We start from the raw sequence: 8,612 nt of genomic DNA on the forward strand, positions 1-8,612 counted from the left end.
CCTCTCACTATTGTGGCCTCTCCCGTTGCAGAGCACAGGCTCCGGACACGCAGGCCCGGCGGCCATGGCTCACGGGCCCAGCCGCTCTGCGGCATGTGGGATCTTCCCGGACAGGGGCACGAACCCATGTCCCCTGCATCAGCAGGCGGACTCTCAACCACTGTGCCACCAGGGAAGCCCTGTATTCTTCATTTTAAAGGAGATTTGTTAAAGGATTCTTTTAGCTTTTGGACAAACATCTATTTAAAAATTACAGTAAATCCATGTTTATCTTTTGGATGAGATTGTACACCTCAAATAGTATAATACAGAGATTAAATTTTATTGAATTGTTTGCAATTGTTAAATGTATTTTAATTTCCCTACATCATACTTCATTCTACAAAGCAAATAAAGACTTCACTGACTATTAAGATAAAGAAAAGCTACTCAAAGGATGAACATTTGCTATTGGTATTGTTTCATTTCATGCTTAAAGTGCTATGTAGTAAAAGAAAGGGAAAGTTAACAGTGTTCCATGATTCAGTGATTTCCGAGATAAAAATATTTCAATTTACAATTCTATGGATTCCTAAAGAGTGCTTTAGACCTTGAAGAGTGCTATGAGAAAGGTTTTATGACCACCAAGGACACTGCCTTCTTAGAGTGTGGGTTACCTGGCATGAAGCAGTCACTTAAGAAAGGTTGAATGAAGTTACAAAATTTTAGTATTCCCATGTTTTAATGAAATTGCATGCCAGAATATTAGACCATTCTATAAGCTCATCTGGCTTTCTTCTATCCTATGTTTTCAATTAAGAAAAGTTATTATCGGGCTTCCCTGGCGGCGCAGTGGTTGAGAGTTCGCCTGCCGATGCAGGGGACACGGGTTCATGCCCTGGTCTGGGAGGATCCCACATGCCGCGGAGCGGCTGGGCCCGTAAGCCATGGCCGCTGAGCCTGCGCGTCCGGAGCCTGTGCTCCGCGACGGGAGAGGCCACAACAGTGAGAGGCCCGCATACCGCAAATAAATAAATAAATAAATAAAATAAAAGTTATTATCTTAAGAGAATCTTACTTTCACACTGATTCCAAAGCACTTAAACACAATACAATATATTCCCATTTTTAATATTCTCTTACTATTATATTCTATTGGATTATATTATTGGCATGGCTGATCTTCAAATTCTGCTCATGGAAACTGGGTAGGCATCACATAAATTCTAGTTGACTGTTGTCATAATCATCCATATGAGTGACTGATAAAACTGCTAATATTAATCATAGTTGTTACTTTTTCATATGTTACTTCAAATTCCTTACAATTCTAGAAGTTACTGCTACCCCATTCCCATAAATGAGAAAATGGAGGGGCTGAGGGTTAGTAAATTTTCCAAGGTCACACAGTTAAAATGATCTTGTGCTATGATGTGAACCCAGATCTGAAAGCATTACAAGCCAAGATCATTTTCAATACGTCATCCTGCTAATTCTTCTGGTAATGAATTGACAGTAAGGAAAATTTCAACTTTCTCACACACATGGAGATTTGTCATTAACAACTCACCCCTATAGCTTTGAGTAATGATTTCACATAGAGGAAATGCAAAGCAATTTATCATTTTGGTAGATTTAGAGTTTGCCAGTAGCAGATGGCCCTAGGAAGTGGAAATGCAGATTTTAGGAGGCAATTCAAAATGAGCCTCAACTCATCCAGTTAGGTAGCCTTCTTACTTGGAAATGCATAGAGATTTAATTTTTTTTTCTCTTCTAATTCTATAATTGTAAAGGCCTCTAGAATTCACTTATTTCTTGTTGCTCTAAAATTTTTTCATTCAAACTCTGCCTACAATATAGTTTTGACTAAAATATTTTATTCTAAAATGTTGGGGCTTATTTAGATGATGTCAACAATTATACTTTAAGGTTAAAAGACTTTGTTTTAGACTGGACTTGCTTACAAAATGATAATAATATGCTTTAATGAGCACTTACTATATATTTGTCTCCATGCGAATCACTCTCCATGTGCTGGATCACACAGTCTTCACTAACATCTTATGAGGTAGTTTGTATTTTCATTTATGAGGAAACTGAGGAGTAGAAGTAGAATATATTGACTGACTAAATCTGGGTACCAAAAGATTCTGAGAGTTTTTAGTAATAGTCTGATTTTAGCAAGATAAAATTTAATCTGGAAAAACACAAGGTCGTGTACTTGGGTCTAAAACCACTGTGCAAGTATAGAATGGGGGAAAATGTGGCTTATCAACAGATCATAAATATAAGAGATGTAGAGTTTTGTTCACAAAGAATCTCTGGACAGGCCAATGAAATACTGAGATTGCCAAAAAGAAAAAAAAAATAGTGTGAACTTAGTCTGCATTAATGGAAACAAAAAAATCTTATAAGGGAGAGCAAGAGGCCAACTCTCTTGTTTCTAGATTTTTCCAGTTTTAGAGTGGTTCTGGTCCTAATGCCTTATTTTTAATAAGTTGTAAGCACAGTCAGTGTATTCAAAAGAAAACAACTATGCTGGTAAAGGTTCTAAAACCATGTTAGATGAAAAATGGTCAAAAGAGCTGGCAGTGTTTACCACTGAAGAAAAATAAATAAATAAAGCTTTGGGGATAACAAGATAGCTGTGCTTCAACATTTGAGAAACTGTCACAAACAAGAAGGCTTACTTTTGTTTAGTATGAATTCAAGTAGTAAAACTGGCAACAGTGAGGAGTAGAGGAAACTACACGCAAAAAGAATTCAACTCTAACAGACGAGATTTTTCTAATAGTTGGAGCTGTACAAATACGAAGTGAACCGCCTTTGGAAAGAATAAATTTCTTGTTTCTGGATGTCCATTCAGCAGGGATATTACAGGAGATTCAAGAATTAGACGGTTAGGCTAGATCTGTGAGGCACCTTCCAATCTTGTGCTTTCATTATTCTCGACTCTTTTTTGGGGGGAGACAGGAAAGCACAGGCACCTAGCAGGTGGCTCTGCTGTCCGGCTCAAACAAGCAGCAGCCTGCTTAGGGACTTAGGAGAAAGCCTGCCTGAGTTACAGGATTTTGGCAGAAGTAACCAGACCTGAGGTACAAATAAGAAGGCTGAATCCTCCTTTCTCACTCACATGCCTGCATTTTCTCATAACTCTCCCATTGTACTAAAACCACCTTTCATTGTATCTTGGCCATAAATATAAGTTTCTGACCTCAGTTCTAAATGGATCACTCCTAATTGGTTCGTCTAGAAGTTACACTCAAAATGACTTTGAGATTATTTTACTGAGGCAGGTGCAGACATAGCCTCTCAGCTTTCTTCAAGTTCAAAGGCTAATTCTTCCATTAAGCTCCCTGCCTCTAAAGAAAAACTAAGCTGGCTTGGGGGCACCTATTTATCCCAAACAAAAGGATCCCTGAGGTACAGACTCTCATAGATTTAGCAGGATTTTGTTTCCTTACTGTATGGGTGAAAGGTGTTAATGGATAAATCATTCTTTCTAATACAGCACAAGATGTGGTCTCTGCCACACCAAATAATCAGATATAAGAAACCTTTCATTGTTTCTAGAGAAGAAAATTTAATACTTTTATGTCTCAAGCCTTGAGAACACACACAGAATCCAAGCCTGTAATTATAGCATTGTATTTCAGAATCTGCACAGCATTGCAAAGACACAGTCACTGCTCTGAAGAACAGATATGAGGATTTTGCCAGTGTGCTGTCAAATTCCAAAATACCTTTCCACAATACTATAGTTTAGTTTGTCATGACTCCTAAAATTTTTTTTAAAAATATTTTTCCAACAAGAGTAATGTTTTAGGATAGACTTCTTTCCAGATGGCAGAGATGTTCTTAGTTGCCACAGACACAGTGGAGACATGAAGACTGCCTTTCTGAATACAGATTGATTCTGTTCATCTCACTGGAAAGAGAGGAGGTAATAAGTTTCACTGAGCAGGAGACTACTCATTCATCCTGAATTAAAATCAGTCCTGTTGGAGCTGTGTCACTGTGCTGCTTGTCTGATCCCTGGCACAAAAGCCTTAGCTATTTGTTTTCTAGTATGTAAATATCTATTATAGTTTTGGGAAAGTTTATAATATTCTCCACATATCATCTGCTTTTTATCATTTATTTCAATAAAGAAATGTTATACACTTAACATTGGTTAAATGTCTTCTTAATGGCATATGTTTTACATTTTATGATAAAAGGAGAAAAATCATTTAATCCTAAAACCTGAGTTGCCTATGTTTCTAAGTGACACCGCTCTTAAACATACCTTATTATCAAAAATGACCTAATTTTACAGCCTCGTGTGCCCTCCCATTCCTGTATTCCAAAGTCGCTGTAATTGGCATTGCCATTTTATGATCTTGCTTAGATACTCCTTGCTACAATATAATATCATGCCCTGTCCTCGGAGTGGCCTTTATTTTGAAATTCTGCCAAGAACACCATCATTCTGAGTGCTAGAGTCTGATTAAACATAGCCTTAAAGAATGTCTTTCAAAGGATATATCTCACCGAGTATCCATTTATAAAACACAAAGTAGCATATGCTTTGAAATGACAATAAATCATCTTCAAACTTAGACATAAAAATAACAGATGGGGTTTCCCTGGTGGCGCAGTGGTTGAGAGTCCCCCTGCCGATGCAGGGGACACAGGTTTGTACCCTGGTCCGGGAAGATCCCACATGCTGTGGAGCAGCTGGGCCTGTGAGCCATGGCCGCTGAGCCTGCGCATCCGGAGCCTGTGCTCCGCAACGGGAGAGGCCACAACAGTGAGAGGCCCATGTACCGCAAAATAAATAAATAAATTTAAAAAAATAACAGATGATTTGGTGTTAAACTCTGATGGGGAGAGAAATGCTTCATAGAAGGAATCTTGTGGTTCATCCATGTCCTAGATCTCTTGGGCACCTGGAAGCACGATGGTTGGGTGGGAGAGGACTCTAAACATCTGGCTAATAGATATAACTGATGCTCTTGACTTTCTCAACTATGCTGAAACTTCAGCCCTGAGGCCCTCCACCAAAGGCTCATTTCTGCCCAGTTTCTGAGACAATTAGAGAACATTATAGTAGCTCCCAGAGGACTAGCTGGTGGGATCTTACAATATCTGGTGTGTTCAAGGTGATGCCCAGACAATCCTGAGTCCAGACAACCACAGCTTTCCCCCTGAAGTCCACTTGTTTGTCTAGTCTACATAGCTGGTTTCTGCCCAGTGTCCTGGCTTCTGCTGCAGAATTGCACTGATCCTGATACCCAGCCAAAATTTTTCTCTCAAGAAGCTGGAACTTTGTTTGGATATACTTCTAGCTGTTGCTGTGACAATCTAGTATTGTAATGCTCTTTACATAGAGCATAATGTTCCTTTGAAATTATTTCTATTATGTCTCAACAACTACAGCATGTGCTCTGGGTACTTATGATAGTCAGGATAAATTCAAGTTACCCATATTTCTATGTATACAGGGATTTGGACAGCTGATGGCTCCTCTCACCTGGAGCCAAAATTACAGTTGAATTAGCTTCCCAACTTTGGTCACTTGTTCCCTATTTCTTTTCCATTCCCCTGATCTGCTATGAAGACCCCAGTGTGCTTTTCATCCTGGGGTCTATACGTATGCCATGCTGACTGATATGAATCAAAAGAAAAAGGACAAATGTAAGCCTGAGAGCTACATCTCCTCATGTCAACTATACATTTGTGCTGCTTTCTCTACCTGCATATTCAGTGAGATCCTAGGCAAATAATGAAGTGTTCAGGGAGAGGCTACGTGTTCAGACACAGAGGCCAAGAAGATGATTTAAGATGCTATTTTGGCCCTGAATTTGAAGAGCGCTGAATATGGCCACTCCCTTAATACACACTTGAATTTTGGGTGGGTCAACTAATAAAGCTCTTAAAAACATTACTAAGATAACATTACATTGTTCTTCACTACGTAATGGTCCACCACACTGCAGGGCAAGGTTAAATTACTTTTTAAGTTATTTATCATTCTGTACTCACTGGTTCACTCATGTTTTCCATTACCTGAGTGAAATCAAGAGTTGATTTTATGTGGAAGGAATTACTAGAAGCAAAGAGGGTGAGGCTATAAATTATATCTTTAGAGAAACTTCTTTCCTCAAGATATTTAAAAGTAAAGAAATAATCTGTGTAGAAGTATTATTTAACTCTTATGTGAGTGGGATGAATGATAAGATTTCTGCAAAATATTTCTAGCAGCCTATGAAAAGATACAGTCTATATGGCAGCGATTAGGAATTATGGGTTCATGCAATAATATTCTGACTTAGCCTATTTATAAGCCAGGACCATAAGGGATGCTCCATCACTTTCGTATTTATAGATAAATGTGTCAACCTCCATTTTTTCATTGCAAGACAAGTCTTCTGAACAGTGACAAATTTTAAATCCTTTTGGGAGTGGAGGCTCAGTAGTGTGGCTCAGTGAGTCTAATTTGGATTCCATTTCCTTTGATTCCAGGGAATTGGGAAGGTGAGTGTAAAATGACTTTTGTTCCTGACACCAGTTGCATAGATTTATTTCAGTGATTGATTAAAAGATCACATGTTTTGCTAAGCACTGCAATGCTGCATCAATCTTCAAGAGAGCTAAAACTGCCATTAATTCTGCCCTGCTGTCTTAGGGAGAAAATTCTGAAAGATGCATCCAGTCATTAACAGGCATAAGCAGAGTTAAAAGTTACTTCAATTGATGTGAAAATTGAAGCTACGAGAAGAAGGTCCAACTAAAGCATTTCATAGTATTCTTTTTTTTTTTAAGGCTTCATCTATAATATTTGGTCAATTAACATAAATTTAAATGAAGAAATACAAACAATTACTGCAGCTAATAATTAAAGGAATGCTTACCTTGGAAACATGTAACCTTCAGGTCATTTGAGATTTATTTTACCCTGCTGTTTTATGTGTATGGGGGTGGGAGAATGTCAATTATTATTTTCTTTATGCTTTTTAATTACAGAAGAAATGTGTACTGCTGTAAAAAGTTCAACACAACATAGACGTTTATAAGGAAAATAGTGAAAATCTCCACCTGCTCCATAAAAACTCTTGGTGGGGGGAACACTACTACAGTGAGAGTCTGGCATTTAAAGAAAGTGAGAGAACAAAGAGAATGATTCAGGTGATGAGGGATACAAATTTCACTCTACAAACTGAAGTATATCAAAATGATAGTTTTCTTTTCCTGCAACCACTTAACTTAGAATAGGAGCTTCCCTACTACTGAATAACTTCTTCCCCTCCATCACACCCCACCTCTTTCCTCAGAGTTGGGCCCACAGCTGTGAGCTTACAAAATGCCAAGCTTTGGGAAGAGCAATGGTGGCATCTTGTTCTCATCCTAATTTATCTTTCCACTGTGGCTTCTATTGAGATGATTCTTGTCTAATACAGTGCTGGGTGGTAGATTCATATATAGGTCCCTCCCTGCAGAACCTCAGAAGGTCAGACAGCACGCACATTTAAAATCTTCCAACATTTTTACCAATTACTTATCTACCAAAAGAATGGGTATGCCCCACTGTCCACACCCTTGATAGCACTGAATATTATAATTTTTTAAATGTTACCAATTTTTAGGTGAAGAATATTAGCTATTATTTTAATTTTTATTCTAGTATGACAGGGCTTGTGTTTTCTGGACACTTGTACACTTTTTCTCAAACCTACCACTTTATTTATTTATTTTTAAAATTCTATTTGTTTGACTTTTGTTACTGATTTATAGTTGCTCTCTGTTAGCGATATAAGTTTCTTGGAATCTTATATACGTGGGAATATTTTCCCTAAGTATATCAATTACTTATGTGTTTTGCCTCATATAAAACTTTTCTATTTCTGAAAGGTCATATCTATTTATTTTTTTTCTATTTAAGTGCTGTATTTCCTGTGTTAGTTAAAAATCTTTCATTTTAAAATTATTTTATAATATTTGGTTCTTAAATTTAGATCTTTAATTTTTACAGATCTTTTTGGACATGGTGTGAAGTGAATGCTAACATGTTTTCCCCCAAGTTATCCCAATAGTTTTTCAAATCTTATACTATTTTCACAACTGATTTGAAATGATAATTAGCATATTCTTCCAAATGAAGATATTTGTCTATTTAAGAAAAATACCAAGCTGCTTAAATTACTGTAACTATTTCTTATGCTCTGATATGGGTTACAGCAAGTCAGAATTCATTACATTTTCTAAATATGCTTAACAATTCTGGAGTACAGTTGACCCTTGAATAACAAGGATTTGAACTTCACAGTTTCACTTATATGTGAATTTTTTTCTTTTTTTTTTTAATAAATTTATTTATTTTTGGCTGTGTTGGGTCTTTTTTGTTGCGCACGGGCTTTCTCTAGTTGCAGTGAGCGGGGGCTACTCCTCACTGCATTGCGTGGGCTTCTCATTGCGGTGGCTTCTCTTGTTGCAGAGCACGGGCTCTAGGCACGCAGGCTTCAGTAGTTGTGGCACGTGGGATCAGTAGGTGTGGTGCATGGGCTTAGTTGCTCCGCGGCATGTGGGATCTTCCCGGACCAAGGATCAAACCCGTGTCCCCTGCATTGGCAGGTGTATTCTTAACCAGTGTG

This window comes from Delphinapterus leucas, chromosome 8 (assembly GCF_059928025.1).
Source record: "Delphinapterus leucas isolate spDelLeu-1000000601 "Yukka" chromosome 8, BTC_Dleu_Yukka2, whole genome shotgun sequence".
NCBI lineage: Eukaryota > Metazoa > Chordata > Mammalia > Artiodactyla > Monodontidae > Delphinapterus > Delphinapterus leucas.